Genomic DNA, 26,085 nt, shown 5'->3' on the forward strand with positions numbered 1-26,085 from the left:
ACCCAGGCTAGACAGGTCACAAGACACACACACACACACAAATACAAAAACACACACACACACACACACACACACACACACACACACACACACACACACACACACACACACCATTTATTTATTTTACCTTGTGAGTAAAAGGAGAGGAAGTCCCAACAAGTGAATGGACGCGTGATGCAGCGTGTGCCCCCCCGATGGAGGATCCACGTCCAGTGGATTCAAAACGAGATGTTCTCAGCTCTCGAGTGAAAGAAAGCCACGTGGTCGCGTAGCGGAGCCAGAACAGGGGTTCCCACTTTTATCGAGCAACCATCAGCGGTACCTTTCAAAATAAAAGTCTTCTGCAAGTCTGTCGTCGAGCATTCACGCTCTGTCGATGCCCAGGAAATGCTGTTATGGAGTGGACTGCGGAGGAATTTGTTCGGGTAATGTTACAGCAAGGTCGTAAAGTGTACATACTTCCACTTATCAGTGTCAAATGTAAAAAGCAAAGCTATCTATAACTGGCTAGTGTTTAGGGGAAGAGAAATAGCAAAGGCCACATAAAGGACAGAAATCCATTAAATATGCATGCTTTTCTGTCTTGCCCTTGTGAAAGGAAAGGCAAATGATACAATGATATCCACTTTCACAGGAAAAACCCGCCTTCTGATGTTTGCGAACCCGACACTGCAGCACCGGTGACCGGTTCTCAAAGAGCACAGAATTTTGCCTGAAAATATTTAGGAAGTTTTAGACATTTGAGGGGGTTAGGGAGGAGAAACAAAAAAGAAAAAAGTTTGTTTACAAAAGAAAATCGATCTGAAAAATACTCAATGTGATGTGACGTCATCATCATAGACCATGTTCTTATACAGGTTGTCGATGCTGCTGAAGCACTCATGGCAGGGGGTTATACTGTGTGGCTTTACCAGAAGTAAGGGCAGGAGTTTCGAATTTATTCAGTGTGTCGGCAGTAACTCACCTACTCTTCGTGAAAGACACCTGTGGAATGTTTAACTTCCAACAACGACCAGAGACGTCAGAGAGGACAACCGGCTTAACATCTTTCTAATGGAGGACACAACCATCGATGCATCTCCCGTGCCTGCAAAGCACCAGTGTGACAGTTTTTAGCTGTGTTCAGTTCGATCCCAAGCTGGAGAGCTCAGCGGTGAGTGTGCCGATCCCTCTGCTGTCCTGCGAGGTCCCATCTCAGTAAAATCATCATAACCCAATGGCGATATGTAGGTGCTTATTGACGTGAGAGCCTCCCCGCTCCATTCCTTGAGCATGGTCTGTCATCTTTCTCCAGTTTGCAATCTTTCACAAGCAGTCCTCCAAGGTGCTTTATGGTACGTGTTGAAGATGGCAGCTAGAAACATTATATCAAAAATGCAACATTTTCCTCTTTTCTATTTTTTTTCCAAACGGTGTTACTGAAAAATAAGATCGAAATTCTCATGAACTGTTTAAACTGAGAACGGCATTAATTAAAGATGAAGCTGTTATTAAATATTGCCTTTCCGAATAATGGTAATAATCCAGTTTCATGAGTAATTGCCACTGAAGACCCCCAACAGAAATGTCTGATCTTTAACAACAAGGAAAAGAATGACGAGCTGAGTCAGTAATGGGAATATGATTATTTTATTTAAAAGCCACACACATCTTGCTCGTGAAGATACTGTTACGGGTTCGCGCTGATTAGTTTGACCCCAAAGTGACGCTCAAAGTGCATGGGCTTTGTCCAAGATTATTTTTACTCGGTCTGGAAAATATGCAAAACTTTGAAACCTTCCGTCTCGCAAGACTATAGAATGTCAGGAATTCCGACAAAATTTTAATTTGAATCACCAAGGAATTTGGTTTATGTACATTTCAATCACCAGTTCTAGGATTAAAAGAATGTTTGCAATTTTGTTTAAATGAAGTGTATTGACTTTCTGCTGGGAGAAAGATCTTCATTCTGCACAATACCATAATATGAGAGAACAAACTGTGAAAGTGTGTACATGTCTACTTACAGTAGCTACAAAGTTTCAAATGACTCTAGTTGGGTTTGTAAAACAGCAGAGGTGGGATCAGTCCTGGAAGAGTTGGTGGCTCATGATGCTCAGAACCCCAGTTCAAATCCCATGTGTTTGTTCATTGTTTAAAAATAAACCTGGCAATTCGCATTCAAGTACATTAATGATCTCTACTAATGTCTGCGCCACATGTCATTTCTGTTACAAGTTCCACTATGAGTCCTTGATGAATATATATATATATATATATATATATATATATATATATATATATATATATATATATATATATATATATATATATACATACACACACACACACACACACACACACACACACACAGTGCTCCCTCGCTATATCGCGGTTCACTTTTCGCGTCTTCATTACATCGCGGGTTTTTTCTAAGGCTTCTAAGTCTTCTGAACCTGAATCCAAGCGCTCAAGGAAGACTCCAACCATCGTCGAAAAGGTGAAACTTCTCGACATGCTTAAGGAAGAGAGAACGTACGCGGTGGTAGGGCGCCACTTTGGCCTCAATGAATCTAAGGTACATCATATTAAGAAGGACGGGAAGAATACAAGATCGACGGCAGCTGTTTCTTTCAATAAAACTGCCAAGAGGGTTGTAACGTCGCGTAATAAGGTTGATGGTTAAGGCCCAGTCACACCTTGACGTTTTAGCCAGCTTATGCCGATTTTTGAAAAATTTGTCGAAAACGCTGGCACACTTCGAATACGTTATGGGTAAGTTTTGGAAACATTGAGAGCACGCTGAAAAACACTGCCATACGTCGTAGTACGCTGGCTTTCATCATTGTACTTTGCGGTTGTCCTCAAATTTTAGCATGTGTGAAATTTTACGACTTATGCCAGCGTATGACTCACAAGTTCTGCTACGCAGGCCATAAGTTGTAGGCACGTTATGCGATCGTTGACACACGTGACTTGTAAGTTAATCATAAGTCGAAACACGTCGAGGTAATGTTTAGCATACCCGAAACTTATTTCTAACCTATGAGTAACGTGTTGTAGGCACGTTACGCGATCGTTGACACACGTCGACACACGTTACTTGTACATTACTCATAAGTCGAAACACGTCAGGGTAATGGTTAGCGTCAGTATTCCAGACTCCCTGGTTTTTTTGGGGTTTTTTTTTTCTTCGGTATGACGGTGATGTTGACACTTCGATTTCGAGTGCGGTTATGATTTAACTCGTTGAGAGGCAGCCTATTAATTATATTATATTATAACCGCACTAGAAATCGAAGTGTCAACATCACCGTCATACCAAAGAAAAAAAAAACAAACAAAAAAAAAAACCAGGGAGTCTGGAACATTGACGCTAACCATTACCTCGACGTGTTTCGACTTATGAGTAACTTACAAGTAACTTTTGTCGACGTGTGCCAACGATCGCATATCATGCGTACAACTTATTCCCATCGCATGCGGAACATGTGAGGCATACGGCAAGTACGTCGTAAAATTTTTAACACGTTTAAAATTTCAAGACGTACTCCATGCACTACGACGTACGATAGCGTACTTTAGCGTTCTATTCACGTATACCAAACTTCCCCATACGGTATTCGACGTGCGCCAGCGTTTTAGACGCATTTTCAGAGGTCGGCAAATGCTGGCAAGATCGCCAAGGTGTGACTGCGATGTTGACACTCCCATTTCTCCAGCGGTTATGATTTGAATCATTGTGTGGCAGCCTTTTAATGGGCTACGCCACGTGAACGTCGGCGATACGTGCAGCGCGCTATGCATAAGTTAGACTATCGTTGGGCATAGGTTGTGAACGCCGACAACAGGCTAAGCATTTGTTGGTATAAGTTATCCATAAGACAACAAAACGTTCTGTGTCTGTTACTAATATGTTATGCATATGACCAACACGTTACGAATACGTCTGAATCTTTAATAAAAAACATCAAAAGTTCAGCGTAAGCCAGCATTTTTCATACATTTTTATACGTTGCCATTGCTGGCTAAAACGTCAAGGTGTGACTGTGCCTTTAGGATGGAATCTGCATTGTCTCTCTGGATTAGTGATTGCAGAAAAAATAATATCGCGCTGGATAGCAACACAATCTGCACAAATGCGAAATCTCTGTATGATACGCACACTCATCTTGCTCAAGATCGCGGTGCCGACGAACACGTGGAAGATGAGATGGACATGAAAAAATATGAAAAAAAAGTGTTTAAATGTATTTAAATAATTAAATAAATATGTGGTTTCTACTTCCCGGATTATCACATATCGCGGGTGGGTCTGGAACGCATTACCCACGATAGGTGAGGGAGCACTGTGTATATATATATATATATATATATATATATATATATATATATATATATATATATATATATATATATATATATATATATATATATATATATATATATATAGTAAGTTCATGGTAAGTTCACGTGAAGTCAGCCCAAACCCGTTGTTTAGAGGGAATATATGTGATTCATTCGGGCTGCGACTCTTTGAGATAGTCGTTTTTCTTTTGCTGTCATTATTTTGGTGCAAGAACAACAATGAACATCGCCACAACCAACATCTCAACGATCACGCCATTCACTACACGACGCCAACAATCACGCCATTCACACCACAAGGCCACCTTCCACAACTACGCTACCACCATCTTCGCCACTCGCCATTCAACGAGCACCGTGCGGTCACGATCTCCGTGGGACGGATGAAAGGAGCGGAGTAGCAGCAGCAACAAGGGTGTGAAGGGGCATCTCCCGCCAAAAACTCCCGCTTAAATATCTCCCGCCCAAAACTCCCGCTTAAATATCTCCCGCCCGAATCTTCCTTCCCTCATCGTACGGCGCGTGGATAAGAAAATCAACAACGCCTGTGGGGTTTTCTCGCCATTTTTTCCCACGCTTGGTGAGAAATGGGGGGGGGGGGGGTGGCGCATCCTCTCCCGATTGGCGGATGCGCGGTGTGACGCGGCCGGGGGAGAGGAACGCCCCCCTTCGAGGCATTTTCTGGAAGCGTCTTGAAGGAAGTAGGAGCCAAGAACGGGGCGGGGCACGGGGCGGAGCGAAGGGCGGAGTCCAACCCGACAAAAGGTGTGGGTGTGGCGAGTCCCTGGTCCCTTGCCTCTGAATGAGAATTGTCGAGAGTTGTCGAGAGTCGCGGTTTGGTTGTCCCTGAATGAGAATTGTCGAGAGTTGTTGGAAAGTCCCTGCTTATGGTTCGTTCGTTTGGAGGAAGAGGTTGAGGTTCTGTTCGTTCGTTCGGGTCTGGTCATGGTCGGGTGAAGGTCGTTCGGAGTCGGCGCAGTCCCGAGACCCCGCTCGTGGGATGGAGCGCCTGCCATCCCCCCCCCCCATCCGCACCGAGATAGCGGCGAAAATCCGGCCCATTCCCCCAAAAAACCCCGTCCGAGCTGTCGGGTGGATGACACGTGCAGGCGCGAGGCACGAGCCCGGTGGACCACGCTGGAGGGACTCGGAGTTGCGGTCGCCAAGGGCTGGACGACACGCTCAGGGAAGTCGCGACTTCCTTTTCCTTTTGGGGTTTTGTGTAAATGTCTGTGGGTGGCGCCAGTCTTGAGAAGTAGAACTGTTTTAAGGGTTGCCGTGTGAATTTCCATATTCGGTTGTAGATCTGCATTGGTTCTTTGCTTGTGTTTTTCTTTACATAAACCTATACGTGTATTGCTTTTTTTCCTTTGTTTTACTGTAATATACGTGCCTTCCGTGCTTCCGTGAATAAATGTGGGTGTCCGATTGTTCCCCGTTTTGCTTCATCTTTTCCTTTTATTGAATCTCCATCTTGCATCATGTAAGGGATTGGTAGTGGGTTTAAATCGCCCGGTAAATAATCTGAACCGTCAAGGTCGACGATAAGTCCGCTCGGTTATCCCTGTAGCACGGAATGAGCCGCTTAAGCGGTTCGCGTCTGGAGTCGACCTATGGCGTGGTACAACTCCTCGGTACACTATCCGTGTGGGTACTTAGGTAAATCGACCATTCGGCGATCGGACCCTATTTCGCACGGGTAGAATGCGGACCGAGTTGTGGTGACGTTAAACCCCCACCCGTGACTAGCTCCCGGCGGTGTTCCGAGAGGGTCACAACTGAATTGTACGTTCGGTGGGCGAAGCGGCCGCTATTGGTTAAAAGCGGTCGTTCGCACGCCGGCGGGGCATGAATTCACAACATTGGTGTCCGGAAGTGGGATTAGAATCCACCCCGCCTCCAAGCTAAATTCACGGGAATCGGTTCAGGAGTGAGTGGAGCGACCCCCGATTCCCTCCAAATTACGAGCAATTTAAATTTAATCCGCTTACCTGAAATAAGATGGCATTTCAAAGCGAGCGGGTGCCGAGGGTGATAAATATGTGTAATAATATAGAATCCATGCCCCGGGATGGTACTTCTTGTGATGTTAATCCGTGGGGAAGCTCAACCCCATATTCTGAGCAGGGACTTTACCGGTAGACTGAGTCGCATAATGGCGGCACGATCGCACGTCAGCGCAGCACGGAGCGAGCGGCTATTTATAGTGCGGCGAATGGCATGACATGTGGCGAGCGCTCCCAACAACTGTTTCAAACCACGTGGGCATGGCAGGCGAGGCAGGCGGACATTGGCGGGCTTCGGAAACAATGGGAGGAACAATGGACAACCAAGCTCGAAAATAAAAAATGGGAACATGATCTGGAAGTAAAACAATTAAAGAAAGAACTATTGGAGAAGTCAAGACAATTCAAAGAACTAGAGGGAAAAGTGGGGAAAATATAGTTGAGTATCCTTAAGTGGGAACAAGCGGAGAGCGAACTGAGGAAAAGAATAGAGGAGCAAAAACGGAAACACAATTTGGAAGTAAAGCAACTGGACGAGAAAGTAAAAAGAGAACAGGAATATCAAGAACAATTAAAAAAGAAAGCAAGGTTGAAGTACGTAGAGATAATGAGAGCAATGACTGAAACAGGAAAAAGAAATCAACCAATTGAAGGAAACTATGAGGTTGGAGAATGAGGGACAGGGGGTGAAAGAAATTAAAAAAGAAAGACAGGAACAATTAAAAAAGAAAGCAAGGTTGAAGTACGCAGAAATAATGAAAGAACAATGAATGAAACAGGAAAAAGAACTAAGTCAATTGAAAGAAACGATGAGATTGGAGGCTGAAAAGCATGAGGAACAGTGGGAGAGAAAACAAAAACTATACGAGTTTGAAATTAACCAGCTCGAGGGGAGAGCAAAATTTGAGTCCACGGAGATCGAAAAACTCCGGAGGGAGAACGAACAGCTAATGGGGTTCAGAGAGGAAGAACGACTCAGATGGGAAGGAAAAAGGAGCCAGAAAGAAACGGTAGGGGAGAGACTGCATGATAAAGACGGGGTTAAAGACTTGCACACACATATTGAGGTAGTGGAGGACCATGGGGGGGGGGGGGAGCTGGCGGACTGCCGAGGGACACAGTGCGGGCAGCTGGGTGGCCTTCTTCGGGAACGGAGGGAGACACTATTATCCCTTGAAGCTGATCTCGATCAGGTGAGTTCGGTCGTGTCGAGCGAGTTTGAGGGGGCGAGTGCTGTGGACAGGTACACGAGCAGCTTGGAGGGTATGGAGATCCCGGGACCCTTAGAGGTGGCGCGAATCCCCAGTGTGGTTGTGCAGGTGTGTGTGTTTGCGAGTGTGCGGAGATGCGTGCTTTCCAGCACGCATAGTGTGAGTGAGACCTCCTGTGCAAGTGAATGGTTGGGTGTGAGTGAGAGGGTCCGTGTGAGAGAGACAGTGTGTGTAAGAGAGTGGTACGTAAGGGAGATGAGGGTCGGCATGTGGGAGCATGCAGCCGCATCTCCCGGTGTGAATGTAATGGAATGGAGTGTGAGCGTCGTGACACGCAGGTGTGCGTGGTTTGAATGGCGACGGAGACGACGGCGACAGGTGGACAAGGGCCGGGTAGTGGCCGTAGCTATTTTGAGCACCACGCCGGGTTTACACGGCAGCGAGCGCGAGGTTCGTGCCGTGCAGCGCACGAGGCCGCCACGTGCACGCTTGCGGGAGTGAAGGCGGTCCGGAAACGCACGCGGTGGATGTTGCCGATCCCGAGGACGGACAAAAGTTAGGCAGGATTATGGATTTGGACCAGATGGGTTCTCCACGCGGGCGGGTGTGTGAAGCTCCAACGGGCAGAGCACATGCGTTCGCGTGGGGAACCCCTCGAAACGCGAGGCTTGTTTTTTTGATGCGCCGGGTGACGTCATGGTTGCGTGTATGGTTGGAATCTGGCAAGAGGGTGAATCCCTGCTGGATGGTACCGTCCAAGAGGGACGAGGGACGCGAACAGCTGCCATGACGTCACGCCAATGTTGCGCAGCTGTGAATTGCCGCACTGGTGCACAGGTTGCGAGTTTCTACGCTGGTGCTATGCATTTAAAGAAAAAAAAAAAGCAAGCCTCGCTTCGGGTGAACAGGATTCCCGGGCAAGGGGTGGAAGACCCCCTGCCTGGGCACAGGATAACCACTAGTTAGAGGGATGGGTTAATTTAGTTAGACCGGCTTCATAAGGCAGGGGTAAGTCCTCATGGGGCCCGTGGAATGGATTAGTTAGAGGGATTGTAGTTGAGACTTAGATTGGGAAATGGATTTATGGGATTATTTGGAGACATGGACAGACGTTGAATGTGTAGATGGGACATAGCTTAGCTACGTAGTGTTAGATGGAACGTGCTGTAGTGTAAGGGATGACGTGGGAGCACGAGTTAGTTAGGGGATGTAGTCAGAAGGATGGCTGAGTTCAGTGATGGAATGTGTGAGAAGAGGAGTGAAACTGTACATGTTGAGTGAGTGAGGCCAGCGGATCTGAGTGAGTGGAGTGATTGTGGAATGCATGGTGCGATGAGTGATTAGGGGGAGGAGTGATTCCCACCCAAGGGACCCCGGGGTCAGTGTAGAGTGAGTTAGCTGGGTTAGACAAATTGAAAAATGGAGGTCGTTTTGTTGTTGGTGGGAAAGTAGGCTCGATACCCGCTTGGAGGGGTGCAGGAGCCCTGTTGACAGGCTGGGAGCGTGGATGCGAAAGGTGAGTATCGCTGAGTGGGTACCCCGGGCACCGGGCTCGTCGGACGCGGTAGGCCAAGGGCTCATGGGGGGCCGGGATAGCGTAGTGGGCACGGGTGCGCCCTCATGATGCGGGGGCCTGTGGCGCCATTGGTCGCGTGGGCAGTGTCATGGGCACGGGTGACCCTCGGAAAGGGGCCGGGGAAGCCAGCCTGCCACGTGAGCATTTCAGGGGAGTCGCCATGGAGGGCACTCCCCGGTGTTTAGGGAGCTGGTAGGCTCGGAGACAGTGTAGTGCTCGGGGATGCCATTGTTGGGGAATCGGCAGAGGGTAGTTCCTGCCAAGGGAGCCACGCGTCCCAGCCATGAGACCATGTGAGGGCACGGGAGGAAAATTGGGGGGACATGGCCCGAAATTTGACAGGACACCAACACAGGCGACAGGAATCCTGGTTGTTAGAACCGTTAGTTGAAGAGAGAGGCGCTTGTTGAAAGCCCCGGGATAGTTTAAGAGTTAATCGTTCGGGTAGATCGGAAGTATACCGCTCCGCACCATCCATCCCTTCGCTGTCGTTGTGGGCCGCTGGACCCACTTTGGGTTAAGATTGCTGAACTCTGACGAGGCCATCCTGAGGCTTGAGTTGGGCCTCGATGCAGGACGCTATCCCTCCCTCATTCCCCTCCAGGAAGGGAACGTAGGGGTGGGAGTAGGCTAGGTGACGTGATAGGTTAGCCGAACAATGACAGTAGAGGTGGTTAGGGGACGATTTGTAGTGGGGGAAATAAAAATAAAATAAAACAAAAAAAATAATTGGGGCAAAATTGGGTTTTGACAAATTAAGGGGGTGGGTATGGACAGAGACAGGCAAAGGCGATAGGTGGGAGGGAGACGTTTAGGTAGGTCCGAGCCCGCCTTCTGAGTGGCCAGCACCACCGCACTCCCTCCACCAACCTGCACTGCACGGCGAGAGGCCGGCCAACTTAATCTGCTGGCTGTTTTGCTGCGAGGCCTGTATCGGCCGGATCGTCTGCAGCTGTTTCTTCAAGACCTGTGCCAGTCGATGGTCTGCCTGCTGTGTTTGCCTGTCCACCTTTGCCATGCCATGCCTACTTCCCACATTCACCAGCCCCCGTTCTGTTTTGATTTGCCCCCCCCCCCTGTTCATTCCATGTGCGCCAGGATCCGCGAGCAAGTTGAAAGGATTGTCCTGCTGGCAGCTACAACACGGGCCTGCAGTGGTGGCCCGTGCGCCGGTTCACCATTGACTTTTGACTTTTTTTTTTCTTCCTGCAGAGTCCATTGATCCTGGGCCATGGTTTAGTGTAAAATTTATAAGTTCAGTTGTACTGTATATAAGAGTGCGCCCCCGGCATGTCAGTCTTAGCGCCGGCAGTTTATTTAAGTCGTCCGTATGAGTGTGTTTGTTAGTTAGTTACTCAGCCCTCGGGTTATTTATTTTGGGGACACGAATACCATGAATGTCGCACTCAGGGATCCGAAGGTAAAACGTATGAGGGGAGAACTACACATGATGGCACACGAGAATTTGACGACTCGGGACGAGTCTGTAAAAAGGGGAGGGGTAGTGTTACGGCTGTAGAAATTCGCAATACACCATAAAGGGTCCTCAGGTGAGATATATCGGTAAGTTCATGTGTAGTTAGCCCAAACCGGTTGTTTAGAGGGAATATATGTGATTCATTCGGGCTGCGACTCTTTGAGATAGTCGTTTTTCTTTTGCTGTCGTTATTTTGGTGCAAGAACAAGAATGAACATTGCCACAACCAACATCTCAACAATCACGCCATTCACTACACGATGCCAACAATCACGCCATTCACACCATGACGCCACCTTCCACAACTGCGCTACCACCATCTTCGCCACTCGCCATTCAACAAGCATCGTGCGGTCATGATCTCTGCGGGATGGATGAAAGGAGCGGAGGGGCAGCAGCAACAAGGGTGCGAAGGGGCATCTCCCGCCCAAAACTCCCGCTTAAATATCTCCCACCCGAATCTTGCTTCCCTCGTCATACGGCGCGTGGAGAAGAAAACCAACAATGCCTGTGGGGGTTTCCCGCCATTTTTTCCTGCGCTTGTTGAGAAAGGGGGAGGGGTGGCGCGTCCTCTCAGGATTGGCGGATGCGAGGTGTGACGCGGCCGGGGGAGAGGAACGCCCCCCTTCGAGGCATTTTGTGGAAGCGTCTCGAAGGAAGGAGTAGCCAAGAATGGGGCGGGCGTAGGGCGGAGCGAAGGGCGGAGCCCGACCCTACAAAAGGCGGGGGCATGGAGAGTCCCTGGTCCCTTGTCCCTGAATGAGAATTGTCGAGAGTTGTTGAGAGTCGCGGTTCAGCTGTCCCTGAATGAGAATTGTCGAGAGTTGTTGGAGAGGCCCTGCTTATGGTTCGTTCGTTCGTTCGGAAGAGGTTGAGGTTCTGTTCATTCGTTCGGGTCTGGTCGTGGACGGGTGAAGGTCGTTCAGAGTCGGCGCAGTCCCGAGACCCCTCTAATGGGACGGAGCGCCTGCCATTCCCCTCCCCCCACCCCCGTCCGCACCGAGATAGCGGCGAAAACCCGGCCCATTCCCCCAAAAACCCCGTCCAAGCTGTCGGGCGGACGACACGTGCAGGCGCGAGGCACGAGCCCTGTGGACCACGCCGGAGGGACTCAGAGTTGCGGTCGCCAAGGACTGGACAACGCGCTCAGGGAAGTCGCGACTTCCTTTTCTTTTGGGGTTTTATGTAAATGTCTGTGGGTGGTGTCTGTCTTGAGAAGTAGAACTGTTTTAAGTGTTGCCGTGTGAATTGCCTTATTCGGTTGTAGATCTGCGTTGGTTCTTTGCTTGTGTTTTTCTTTGCATAAACGTATATGTGTATTGCTTTTGTTTCTTTGTTTTAATGTAATATACGTGCCTTCCATGCTTACGTGAATAAATGTGCTTGTCCGATTGTGCCCCATTTTGCTTCGTCTTTTCCTTTTATTGAATCTCCATCTTGCATCATGTAAGGGATTGGTAGTGGGTTTAAAATGCCCGGTAAATAATCTGAACCATCAAGGTCGACGATAACTCCGCTCGGTTATCCCTGTAGCACGGAACGAGCCGCTTAAGCGGTTCGTGTCCGGAGTCGACCTGTGGCGTGGTATAACTCCTCGGTACGCTATCCGCGCGGGTACTTCGGTAAATCGACCATTGGGCGATCGGACCCTATTTCGCGTGGGTAGAAATGCGGACTGAGTTGTGGTGAGGTTAAACCCCACCCGTGACTAGCTGCGGCGTTGTTCCGAGAGGCTCACGACTGAATTGCACGTTCGGTGGGAGAAGCGGTCGCTATTGGTTAAAAGCGGTCATTCGCACGCCGGCAGGGCGCAAATTCACAACGACATGTACAGTGGGGAGAACAAGTATTTGATACACTGCCGACTTTGCAGGTTTTCCCATTTACAAAGCACGCAGAGGTCTGTAATTTTTTATCATAGGTACACTTCAACTGTGAAAGACGGAATCTAAAACAAAAATCCTGAAAATCACATTGTACGATTTTAAAATAATTAATTTGCATTTTATTGCATGAAATAAGTATTTGATACATCAGAAAAACAGAACTTAATATTTGGTACAGAAACCTTTGTTTGCAATTACAGAGATCAGACGTTTCCAGTAGTTCTTAACCAGGTTTGCACAGACTTGAGCAGGGATTTTGGCCCACTCCTCCATACAGATCTTCTCCAGATCCTTTAGGTTTCGGGGCTGTCGCTGGGCAACACAGACTTTCAGCTCCCTCCAAAGATTTTCTAATGGGTTCAGGTCTGGAGACTGGCTAGGCCACTCCAGGACCTTGAGATGCTTATTACGGAGCCACTTCTTAGTTGCCCTGGCTGTGTGTTTCGGGTCGTTATCATGCTGGAAGACCCAGCCACGCCCCATCTTCAATGCTCTTGTTGAGGGAAGGAGGTTGTTGGCCAAGATCTCGTGATACATGGCCCCATCCATCCTCCCCTCAATACGGTGCAGTCGTCCTGTCCCCTTTGCAGAAAAGCATCCCCAAAGAATGATGTTTCCACCTCCATGCTTCACGGTTGGGATGGTGTTCTTGGGGTTGTACTCATCCTTCTTCTTCCTCCAAACACGGCGAGTGGAGTTTAAACCAAAAAGCACTATTTTGGTCTCATCAGACCACATGACCTTCTCCCATTCCTCCTCTGGATCATCCAGATGATCATTGGCAGACTTCAGACGGGCCTGGACATGCGCTGGCTTGAGCAGAGGGACCTGGCCTGCCCTGCAAGATTTTAATCCATGACGGCGTAGTGTGTTACTTATGGTTTTCTTTGATGCTGTGGTCCCAGCTCTCTTCAGGTCATTTACCAGGTCCTGCCTTGTAGTTCTGGGCTGATCCCTCACCTTTCTCATGATCATTGAGGCTCCACTAGGTGAGATCTTGCATGGAGCCCCAGACCAAGGGAGATTGACTGTTATCTTGAACTTCTTCCATTTTCTAATAATTGCGCCAACCGTTGTTGCCTTCTCACAAAGCTGCTTGCCTATTGTCCTGTAGCCCATCCCAGCCTTGTGCAAATCTACAATTTTGTCCCTGATGTCCTTAGACAGCTCTCTGGTCTTGCCCATTGTGGAGAGGTTGGAGTCTGATTGATTGAGTGTGGACAGCTGTCTTTAATGCAGATAACAAGTTCAAACAGGTGCAGTTAATACAGGTAATGAGTGGAGAATGGGAGGGCTTCTTCAAGACAAAACTAACAGGTCTGTGAGAGCTGGAATTCTTACTGGTTGGTAGGTGATCAAATACTTATTTCATGCAATAAAATGCAAATTAATTACTTAAAAATCATACAATGTGATTTTCAGGATTTTTGTTTTAGATTCCGTCTTTCACAGTTGAAGTGTACCTATGATAAAAATTACAGTCTTCTACGTGCTTTGTAAGTGGGAAAACCTGCAAAATCGGCAGTGTATCAAATACTTGTTCTCCCCACTGTGTGTATGTATATATATATATATATATATATATATATATATATATATATATATATATATATATATATATATATATATATATATATATATATATATATATATATATATATATATGTATATACTCGGTGAATGCACCCGGCGCTGCCAGGGTTCTTTTTGAATGAATTTAATCTTCTATACATATTTCTGACACGAGCACACTATCAGTTCCCTATTGGGCCATGGCAGTCATAGGCTAAGGGGGTTGGTGAGGGGGAACACACCCCCTCCCCCCCCCTGGCCGAGGGGCCTTGCCACATAGCCTATAACCTTCCCGGGGCACATCCCGGAATTTTTTGTTTCAGTGGTTAGCTCCTATCTTTCACCTTTCAGGAGATTAGCGCATGTAGACAAACAAACAAAGACAAACAAAACTTAAAATCCTATGTTAGATATATTGTATATGGCGTTGGCCCCATGTCAATTGGCTGAACTTGAAAAATTAACGTTACCAAATCAGGTGATGACGTCATAATTCGGAAGTGGGAAGTACAATTATTTTACATCGGGACACTCCTGGGTACATGTTCTCTCAGCGTGTGAAGTTTGGTGAGGATCAGTCCAGTGCTTTTCGTGTGCATAGGTCACAGACAAACACACCTTCAACTTTATATATACAGTAATCCCCCGTTTCTCGCGGGGGTTACGTTCCAAACCCTCCCGCGGTAAGTGAAAATCCGCGATGAATGGACGCCTCCACAAAACACGTTTTAAACACATTTGAATCTCAATTAAACACATAAAGAAAACATTTGAAGCATAAAAAATGCTTATTGTAAACTCAGTAACGTTGCAAAAACATTGTGATGGGCAGTTGCTGGCGTTGTTTCTTCATGGTGGTGAGGAGAGTTTTCGCCATTGTTGCTAAGCGTTCAAGTGAGAGGCCTTCGGCGTCGTGCTCCTGCGATGGATCAGATTGTTCCTCCTCCTCCTCGCATGCAGACTTCGTAAGCTCAGCCAAATCCTCGTCCGGTAATGGGTCAGAGTTGGTTTCGATGAGGTTATTCACTTCTTCGTGCGTCATGTCGTTGAATCCTCCTCCTAGAATCTTCGCCAGCTTGACCGCCTTATCGATTGCCGAATGGTGAATTTCGTCTGGAGAAAAGGCCTTGTATTTGTGGACGCATTTTGGCCACAGCTTCTTCCTACAGGCGTTTAAGGTTTCTTTTTTCATTTCTTGTAGAGCCTTCTGAATTATTTGGAGACACGTTGCTATCGTGAAATCACACCAATACGCCCTCAGAGAAAAATTGTCGTCGGAATCCATGGCCTCCACGAGGTGTTGCAGTGTGTTGCGAATGTAAAGCACTGATGTTGGCTTCGTCCTTCTTGATGTAGCGTATGGTCGATTCATTCAAACCGTAATGGCGTCCAACCGCGGCAAACGTTTTTCCTTTCGGCGGCATCGTAGGGCTTGGAGAAAAAAACGTAGAAAATATCTGTGTCGTTCACAAGCGAAACACTCAAGACAGTGAGAGTGCGCCTCGTGGGCAGCAGCCAATCAGCGCCAAGGAGAAATGAATAGTGCGATCTCTGTCTTTGTCTCGTGCATTGTGTCGACAAACATACAAAAAAATTATTGTTTGTTTTATTATGAAGATACTTTCGAGCGCCACGCATTATAATTTATTGCTTAAATAATTTATATTTTATATATTATTACCGCGATGTACCGGGGGAATCCATAGAAAAAATTAGTTACGTTCCAAGGGAAAACCTGTGATGAACCGGGGGCGCGATAGGTGAACCGCGATGAAGCGGGGATTGACTGTATAGATATATATCAATAGTGAGAATTGCTTTGCAATACATGTCCTCTGCCGATGATATTTTCTCGGTCAAAAAGGCCATCACTGTGAAAAATTGATGAGATGCCCTGAAACTCAAACTTGTTTTGTGACTTATCATAATAAACCCATGTACCAAGTATCAGTTTAATATGTTATAGGGTATGGGGAAAAGTCTGAAAAACCAAAGCAGGAATGGATGGACGGACAAAGAGCAAACCTATAGTCCCCTCAGATGAAACTGGGAAAGGACTTAAAATATATAATCAACACATAATATGCCAAGTCACCCCATCACATACTACATTCCAAAAGGAAATAATACAAGCCCAGTAGGACTACTTATTTTAAAGGCCACAACTAGACACTGGGATTGGACGTGTGAAGGTTTTTCCTGAGTCTTTCATGAAATGGCTGACCAGGCCAGACCTCAGCAGGAATTTGGAATTTGTTTAGGGTGCCGGAGATCACTCACCTACTCTTTGCAAAACACAATGTGGGATCCTTACCTTCCACCAGATCATTTGTATCATATTGGATACTCAGCTTAACGTCCATTTGAGGAACGCTGGACATTTTTGAGGCAACTCTCTGCCCACAAAGCACCAATCTAACAGTTTACAATCCTATCAGGATAATATGGCCGAATAGTCATGGAACAACAAATGCAACAATCTTTGGTGTGGAACTTTACGACTATTTTGTCAACCAAATGTTTCGCCTGTATAAATCAAGAAATCATCTCAGTTATGGAAGGCTTCAAGAGGACACAAGTATGTATTGTAAATGGATATTTGAGAGTTTCAGAGATACCTTTTGCACGAAATCATGTAATTTGCTCTCTCCTTGAAAATTAATACAATGTATCATCTTCAAAAGTTATTTTAATGCCTCAATTACCTGAAGCAAAGGTTATCTTTTTTGCATTTATGGGTCATTTCTGCTTACAGAAAAGCAAAGATGGAGTAGAAGGGTTGGCTAGTAATGGGTAAGCAGTCAAGAGATAGCTGACAAGCTCAGTGTCCTCACAGTAATTGGTGCTCTGTCTGGTCTCCCTTTAGCATTAACTTCTATATATGATAAGATTTTTAAGCAGTTCGACTAACTCCAAAATAATATGGACTTTTGAAATGACATAATCCACCCCAGAATGCTCGGCACGCTTGCTCATAAACCTCTAGAAACTGCCATGTTCAGATAAAAGAAAGTATATCCTGTGTCCAGGATAAGGATTGGTACCTAAAATGGCTGACAACTCTAAAATAAGTCTAAGATACTAGGAAAAGTACCCGAGAGAAAGGACTGTGCCTCTGCACAATGAAAGACATGAAAAACTTTCTCAGCTCGCTGAATGGGCACCTGCTTGTACTACAAATCCCCGACCATGTGGGTCGGTGCAAGGCCCAAGTGGACGGGCGTTTGGATACACATAAGGAATTTAGACGCATGTGGACGCCATTCAGCCCATCATCCCATTTGCGACACAAACCTCCGGCGGATCGCCACCAGTGAATGGACTATGTATCTGCATTAGTTGCTTCTGAACCATGATGTGAAGGAAATATCTGTGGCTTGTGAATGCATATAATAAGTTTCAAATGATGACATTTGCGATTAATCATGTTGGGAGGGGAAAATGGGGAGCTCCTGTTACTGTGAGGGCTGTTATAAATTTATCGTTTATTTGGATCCGGGGCCAAAAGAAAGATTATACTATATTTTTGCATCTATTGCTAAAAGGAGTTTCCTTCTTTATCCATATTGTCCTTCCTGAAAGTTTGCTTCTGTATCCATCTTGTCCAAACAATGCATCTTGCCCCTCATTCCTCCCCCCACCCATTGTTTGTCCAAGTCTCCCTCTAACTTGGCCTTCAACTCTACTGTTGGTGTTTTCACCCTCTCTCGACTGTTCCTTATTTCCTGTTGTATCCTGATCCGTACGTGTACTAATTCCAGGTGTTCAACAAGCCTCGGCTATGTATCCAAAAAAGGAGAGTATTCCTTTCTTGTGTGTGTATGTGTGTTATATCCACAGCCGACGGTAGCTTGTACAAACAGGAAATGATATGAACTTTTGTCTAAATGCTGAAAATAGTATTTAAACTAGAACGGACACTCAGTAGAGAGCATACCTTCGCCAACGCTACATTTTGCCCACCCCACCCCCCAGAAACCGTTGATTGTGAGGGTATTTAATCCCGTACCACATCTGCCATCTCATATGTGTTATGATGGCTTAAAAACATTAAATTTCCTGTGTCATATCGTATATCACAAGATTGAGCATTGAATTCACAACATTTTGGCATTGGTTGCATGCAAATTGGATAAAAATCGACCGCACTATCGCAAAATGACGATTTTGACCTTTTCATGACCTCGACCTTGACCTTTGTACTCTTAATTTTGTAATTGGTATTGGAGTGTGGGGAACAGAACAGTCAACATTTTGGTGTTGGTTTCATGCAAATCGGATAATAATTGACTGTGTTATGACTAAAACAGCACATTTTGCAATGTCGTGACCCCCCCTGACGTTTGACTCCCAACCGCTAATAAGGGTTATTACGTCATTGTGTTACGTCACATATCACAAGATGGGCCATTGAATTCTGAACATTTTGGCATTAGTTGCATGCAAATTGGATACAAATTGATTGCGCTATGGTAAAAAGACGATTTTGACCTTTTCATGACCTTGTCCTTGACCTTTGACCCGATCGCTCCCAAAATCTAATCAAATGGTCCTCGGATGATACCCCATCATCCCACCAAATTTGCTGCGATTCAGTTTAATACTTTTGGAGTTATGTGAATAACAAACAAACAAACAAACACACATATTCACAAATAAATAAATAAATACACAGCGATCAAAACATAACCTTCGCAACAAAGTTTGCGAAGGTAAAGACGATTTGAATTTCAGATTTCACACAAGTAACGGCAGGTTAAAAGTGAAAAGATTGAAAACAAACACACACACACACACACACACACACACACACACACACACACACACACACACACACACACACACACACACACACACACACACACACCGTATATGCAAAAGACCTCGATTAGCAATCAATGCGTCATTTCTACAAGTCCCGTACTGGTGAATTAGACTTTCACTTTGAAACAAACTGGTGAGCTTCACCCATGACCCCCTGAAAAAATAAATTCAAATCATATTCAACAGTACAAAATAAACTTTTATCAACTCAAAATTGTACATGGAATTGGAGAGGGGGGGGGGAAGAGGGTGTGGAAAATATATAAAATGAAAATCGAAAGGAAGATCTATTTATTAGAAATGCATCAGGAAACTCACTCACCACTGATAAAGATGTTTTACACTGACTCTAAACTACATGGAAAAGGACAACATCTGTGCCGAGTTTTGGTAGTGTAGGGCCTTCAGGGTGAGGGGAGGGGGGGATAATTGAGCCCTTTCCCACGAGCCCCCTTCTTAATAGTGTGGGAGGAATGGGTAAAGAAGAGAAAAGAGGTTTGGATGAGAAAGAAGTAGGAAGAAAGGAGAAAAAGGAACATAAATGGGAAAACAGGAAGGGAGGGGTGGGAGGAGATAAGAGTAATTAAAGTGGTAGTTACTTGCTAATAACCTGCTCATAAATGCTCAGTCTGTGTTCCATCAGGAACATTTTGGTCCAGATGTCACTGCAATCTTGATCGAAACATGGATGCAAAAGTTGAATATCAGTGTTGAGATACGAGTGATTAAAGCAGCATTTGGCTGGGAAAGGCATGAAGGAGCACTGATCAAACTGACGTTTTATAGGGTTCAAGTGGAAAACTCTTGAGTGGCTGGAGTCCACCCTGGCACAAAGGAAGATGCTTGTGGTTGTTCGAGGCCAATCACATCATACCTGGGGCATCGCCGCAGGAGTCACTCATGGTAGCGTCCCTAGCCCACCTATCTTCTGCTGCTTTATCAATGACCTTCCTTCCATCATAACGTCAATCAACCACCAATAAGGACAGGGATAGCAGATGGATGAAAGCAACACAACATCCATGTTCGTCTGAGAGTCACATTCTATGTAGATTTCAATATATAATCGCCTTTCCTTCATCATCACTGGGTCAAAGTATTGGAACTTAATACTTCACAGTATTGCAGGAGCACCATCGGCACATTACCTGCTGCAGTTCAAAACGGTGGCACACCATGAACTTCTTTTGGCAATTAGAGGTAGACAATAAATGCTAGTCCATCTGGCAGCACCCATATTCCAGAAATTTATATAATAAAAAAAATTGAACATTTTTGTATACATAATAAATGCATGCCCCTTTGCAGTTTTTATATGTATAGGATATAGGCTGGTGGAATAGCAAGACATGGAAGAACACTTTTTAATGCCTGGGCTTTGATCCATTAAGTACATCATGGTGAACAAAAAGCAAAAGCAGCCAATTTTTCTACTTACCCAAAGTCAAGACTCAAACAAAAAGTTGTTTACTGCTGATATTTGTCAATTGTGACCACAACATACAACCATATGCCTGGTGTTGGCTTAATGGTTAGGGTGGTGGGCTTGAGATCCAAGGATCCTGAGTTCACATCTAACTCAGCTGTTGAATTAATACCAGGTGGGGTGGACTCAGCCTGTCATCTTTCTGAGGTAGGCAAAATGAGTGCCAGCTTTCTGGTATCCTGTGTTGGAGTGGTGATCCATCCAAGATTGTGCCCAATTGCCAAGGAGACTGCTTGGGCAGCACCAACGCTCTGCACAGTCTGGTCCCGATGGATGGATGGATGGATACAACCATAGTGTTGCTGATCATTTAGCCAGTATATTCAATGTGTTTACTCACAGTTCATTACCAGAGAGCGATTTGTAAAATTTCCAGTGGGGGGGATTGACAAACATCATGGTTATTTTTTTGTTGTTATTTCTGATGTTTACAACTTACAAGCTATACATAACAATAATAATAATAATAATAATAATAATAATAATAATAATAATAATAATAATAAAAAAATTTTTTTACTTATATAGCACTTTTCAAATACAAATAATCTCAAAGTGCATAACAATTGGGACATAAAGCTGAAAAGTCACATTACAATTAAAAAATGAAACCAAAACCAAAATAAAGAAGGCCATATCTTCATCACTGGTTTATTGCTCATTCTCGTGTTGGAATTTCCATGATGTCGCTTGTTGAAATGATTTGTGTGTGTGGTCAGGTTTGATGCACTGTGATGATGATGATGATGATGATGCATTATAATGATGATGATGATGCAATGTGATGATGATGATGATGATGATGATGCACTGTGATGATGATGATGCACTGATGATTATGATGATGATGATGATGCACTGATGCACGATGATGATTATGATGATGCACTAATGATGCACGATGATGATGCACGATGATGATGATGATGCACGATTATGATGATGATGATGCACGATGATGATGATGATGCACGATGATGACGATGATGCACGATGATGACGATGCACGATGATGATGATGCACGATGATGATGATGCACGACGCACAATGATGCATGATGCACGACGATGCACGATGATGCACGATGCATGATGCACGATGCACGACGATGCACGATGCACCACAATGCACGACGATGCACGATGCACCACGATGCATGATGCACAACGCATGACGCATGACGCACGACGACGCACGGCGACGCATGGCACAAGACGATGCATGACGCAAGTCGATGCATGACGCAAGATGATGCACAATGCAAGATGAAGCAGATGATGCAGATGATGCAGATGATGATGATTATATACTTAAATATGCACTGTAATACTTACCACTGCACAACAACTGTAAATGATAAATGTTTATGATGTCCTACCACTGTGCATCAGATCAGGTCAGGTATGGGAGCATGCGCCGGTGCAGCACGTCACTGTGTCCACTTTCCACCAGTACTCCAGGGGCCTCCATCTGGCCATGCCCCAGGCAGATTGCCGGCCCATCCCCATCTCCTAGAGATGCTGATCAACCTGCTGCAACCATGAGGCACATGGTCGGCCCATTGGCCTCCTCCACTCACGAGGCTCCCTTGCTGAGAGAATCTGGTGAGCAGGATCAGCGTCAGGAAAACGAGCCACATGCCCATAAACCTGCAGCTGACGCTCACAGACCATGCAGGCAACAAATCTTGTTTGAGTCTCTCTCAGTAATCGCTCCTTGGACACAATGTCCGACCAGCGATTGCCAAGGATTCTCCGAAGAGACCTGGTTCCAAAGGAATGAAGTCTCCATCTTAGATCCATGGTCAGAGTCCAAGTCTCACATCTGTAGAGCAAGACTGGAAGCACCAAGGACCTGAAGACTCAGACTTTCATTGTCCCGCACAGGTACCGGCAGTGCCACACCCCATGATCCAGTGAATCCATGACTCCCCAGGTTTGACTCAGACATCTGTTGACCTCTGGCTCACAGCCAGCAGAGGCATGAATATCACTGCCAAGGCAAGTGAATCTCTCCGGGACCTCAACATCCTCGTCAGAAACAGGTACAGACAGGATAGCAGCATCCAAGATGTCATTGAAAGCCTGGATCTTAGTTTTTACCCAGGAAACCCAAAAACGCAGCTGCTCTGACTGCTCATTCAACACCTTGAGGGCCCCCAAAAGGATATCCATAGTCTCTGTAAAGATGACTGCATCCTCTGCAAAATCAACATCAGAGATCTTGACATTGCCAAACGATGCACCGCAGCTTGATCTCTCCGACACCCTTCCCAGAATCCAGTTTATACAAGTGCTAAAAAGTGTGGGGGCCAGCACACACCCCTGACAAACTCCAGTAATAACTGGAAATAAGTTGGATATGGTACTGCCACAACTCACAGTACTCACAGTACCACAGTAGAGTCAGAGATGATATCGATCAGTTTTGGTGGCACCACAGGAAGACCAAGAATCCTGCAGAGGGCATCCCCATTTACTGAATCAAATGCTTTACAGAGATCAATATAGGCTGTAAGCAGCCCCTGCTGAAACTCATCTGTATTTGGTGAGGACCTGAAGAGCAAGGATACGGTCAATCATTGACCTCTGTGGTGTAAAACCTGACTGCTCTGGACACTGGTGCTCAAGCAGATGGTGGTGAACCTGATCAAGATTTATCCGAGCAAAGAGCTTGCCCGGTACTGAGAGCAGAGACACCCCTCAGTCGTCGTTGCAGTCTTGGCGATCACCCTTCCCTTTCCAGAGAGGGACAACAAAGCCCCTCTTCCAGTCAGTTGGGATGATGCCTGTGTTCCTGGCATAGCAAATAATTGCATGCAATGATATGTGTGCAGCATTTCCACCAGCCTTGACAAGTTCAGCATGGATGCCACAGATCCCTGGAGCTTTACCCAATTTCAATTGGTTCACCACAGCCTGTGTTTTCACAAAAGAAGGTGGACCACAGCTGATTTGATGGTCATGAATCGGGATTGTAACACCACTGACATCCAACTCGACAGCTGGTGGATCAGCCTGGAACGGCCGCTCAAGGTAACTGGCCCAGCGGGCCTTCACTTTGGGCTCCTCTGTCAAGAGCCCACCGCCCTCTGCTCTAACTGCAGTACACCGAGGGATGGGCTTGGATTAACACAATGCGCAAATTCCCCTGTAAGCAGGATGAGAATCACTTGACTACAGGTGATGCTCTACCCCCTGACAGATTCCTCACACATAGGCCTCCTTGTCCACCCTAAGTGCACACACTTTTACGCCTCAGCTCTCTGAACAGCTCAGCTCTGCCATTCAGCCTGGCCCTGTGACTCTGGTCAATGGTATGCAGTATCCCTTGTGAGACAAAATTATTCTTCACCCTTCGGTGATTTCCAAGACATCTACCGGCAACGTCAAGGACGGTGGTCTTGAAGGCACTCCACAACTCTTCAGGACCTCACAAAGCATCCAGACCCCCCAAATCTTCACAGCCCGTTCACAAACTCCTCAGCTACCCTCTTATACTTGAGCTTGCCAACATCCAGCCTATGCTGGGATGGTATCATTGTTCTGGTTTGAAGCTGCAACTTCAGAGTTGCTCCAACCAGCCTGTGGTCAGTATTGAGGAACTAAGCACTCCGGTCGATTCGATTTGAGTTACATCACCATCTAATGTTTCACTTTTCTCACCCACCTAGAAAGTACTAAATAGTTATAGGAGTGAGTGAGTGGGTGAGTGGATGGGTGAGTGGTTACAAAAACATATATATATATATATATATATATATATATATATATATATATATATATATATATATATATATATATATATATATATATATATATATATATATATTAGATGAAATTACCACTAAAAACAACAGATAAAGATATCTGCAGATCGCAGGATTAAAAGTTTATCCCAGTGAGATGTTTCATGGTGAATCACCAAAACAATACATTGGCAGGCGTTATGGTTCCACATTCAGTCAAAATCAAAGATCAAGAGTTTTTGTCCAGGTGATATACGCAGGAGCAGACCACGAAGGCTACATTACAAACCATTGTGGATACAAAACCAAAGTCTGCTGAATGAAAGGAAGATTGCTTCAGAAATAAATCACTAAAGTAAGAACTCTGCAACAGTCGAAACAATGCGCTCGGCTTGTTCCATCCGAGATGGCTACGTATCCAAATAAAAACAAACAAAAAAAAAACAAAGCACAAAAGCATCAGTGAACAAAACAGGTGGAAATAAGACTAACATACCATCCAAAAATCTTGATTTGTCCACTTGTTTGTAATATTTCTTTATCTTTTATGAATAACGTCCTCATCACAAACCACCTTATTAAAAGAAGTCCAAGCTTTCAGCATTTATAACATAGTTTTGACGAGACTACACATAGGCATTGCAAGCTTCAAGGTTCTACGAGTGTAACCTGTATATAACTAACAGGAAGGGACGAAAGAGTAAACATCGACAAATCGTTCATAGGCAAGTGCTTGGAAAGGAATGCCAGACAGACCAACTCAGGCACAAAATAACAATTGATTCCGTAAGTGTTATTTTAAGAATTTTGTTCGGATATAAGAGGATTTTGTACGAGTCATTTCAAGAAATGTTTTTTGTCTCCTCTCATTATTTAACTCTGAAATGGAGAACATACTGGTTGTATCATGTCCATTATAAACCAAATGTATTGGGGGCAGTGAGTAAATAATAGCCTGGGCGAGGAAGTCAACATCACATTTTCAATTTCTAATGTGTTGTTGTTCTGCTTTGGCACGACTTGGTTTTTGTCGTGAACACTTTTAAACACGAGTATACTTTGGGCATATAATGATGCACAATTTCACAATTGAAGGTTTTTGTGGCTCAAACCTGCCTCAATCATTGCTCGGCTTGAGTTGCTGGAAAACAAGACCTTCAAGATTGTTAGAATCTCCCACACTGAGACCGAGTCGTCTATGGGCCTATCACGTTACCATTTTAGACAGGTCGGTGGTCTCTGTTTTCTACCACCTTCTTTCTGGTCTTGCGTCCTCTGCTCTTTCTGTGTTTTCTCCCATTCCACCCACTCCCACAGGTTTCTGCTGCGTGCACACGGTCCACAATCAACCCTCTTCTGGCGAAATTACCTAAATCCAGGATCACTGCTCATCTCTACGCTTGTATTCTCATTGTTCCTGCCTGTGAAACAAACTTCCACATCCTCTTCAATCTCATTCTTCCCTCCAGGTCTTCAAGACAGTTATTCACCACCATCTCAGATCATTCCCAATCCAAAACCATGATATTTTCCACCCTCGCTAGCCCCACTCCACCCAAAGCCCTTCTCCTTCCAAACTTCTAGTTTTTCCCTCCTGTGAGTTTCCTTCTGTATCTATCTTGTCCTTTCCTGCCCCATTGCTCTGCACACCCATTGTTTGTCCAAGTCTCTCTCTATTTTCTAAGCATGATATCTGCAGTTACCTTGAGATATTGCAATTGAAATGTCATAAACATCTGGCACATATTAACCATTACATTTTGAAAGTATATGCTGTTTACCTCATTAAGTTATAGATGCAGCACCCCCTCCATCCCAATCCCCGAATCTTTTTAAAGCACATGCTGCTTTGCATTGTGGGAAAACATGCACATTCAGTTTATGTCTGGCTTTGTTATGCCATTTCCTTTTGGACAGACTGTACATACATATATATATATATATATATATA

The 26,085-nt window shown here is 45.3% G+C and overlaps 1 protein-coding gene across 7 annotated transcripts in view; it reads right to left on the minus strand.

Annotated features, from left to right (window-relative positions):
• LOC147026493 (palladin-like) overlaps window positions 1-26,085 on the minus strand; it is a 264,027-nt gene that overhangs the window by 117,597 nt on the left and 120,345 nt on the right. The gene's annotated exons all lie outside the window — the stretch shown is intronic.

Source organism: Eptatretus burgeri, chromosome 5 (genome assembly GCF_056783735.1).
Source record: "Eptatretus burgeri isolate ZD-2024b chromosome 5, Ebu_testis_v1, whole genome shotgun sequence".
NCBI lineage: Eukaryota > Metazoa > Chordata > Myxini > Myxiniformes > Myxinidae > Eptatretus > Eptatretus burgeri.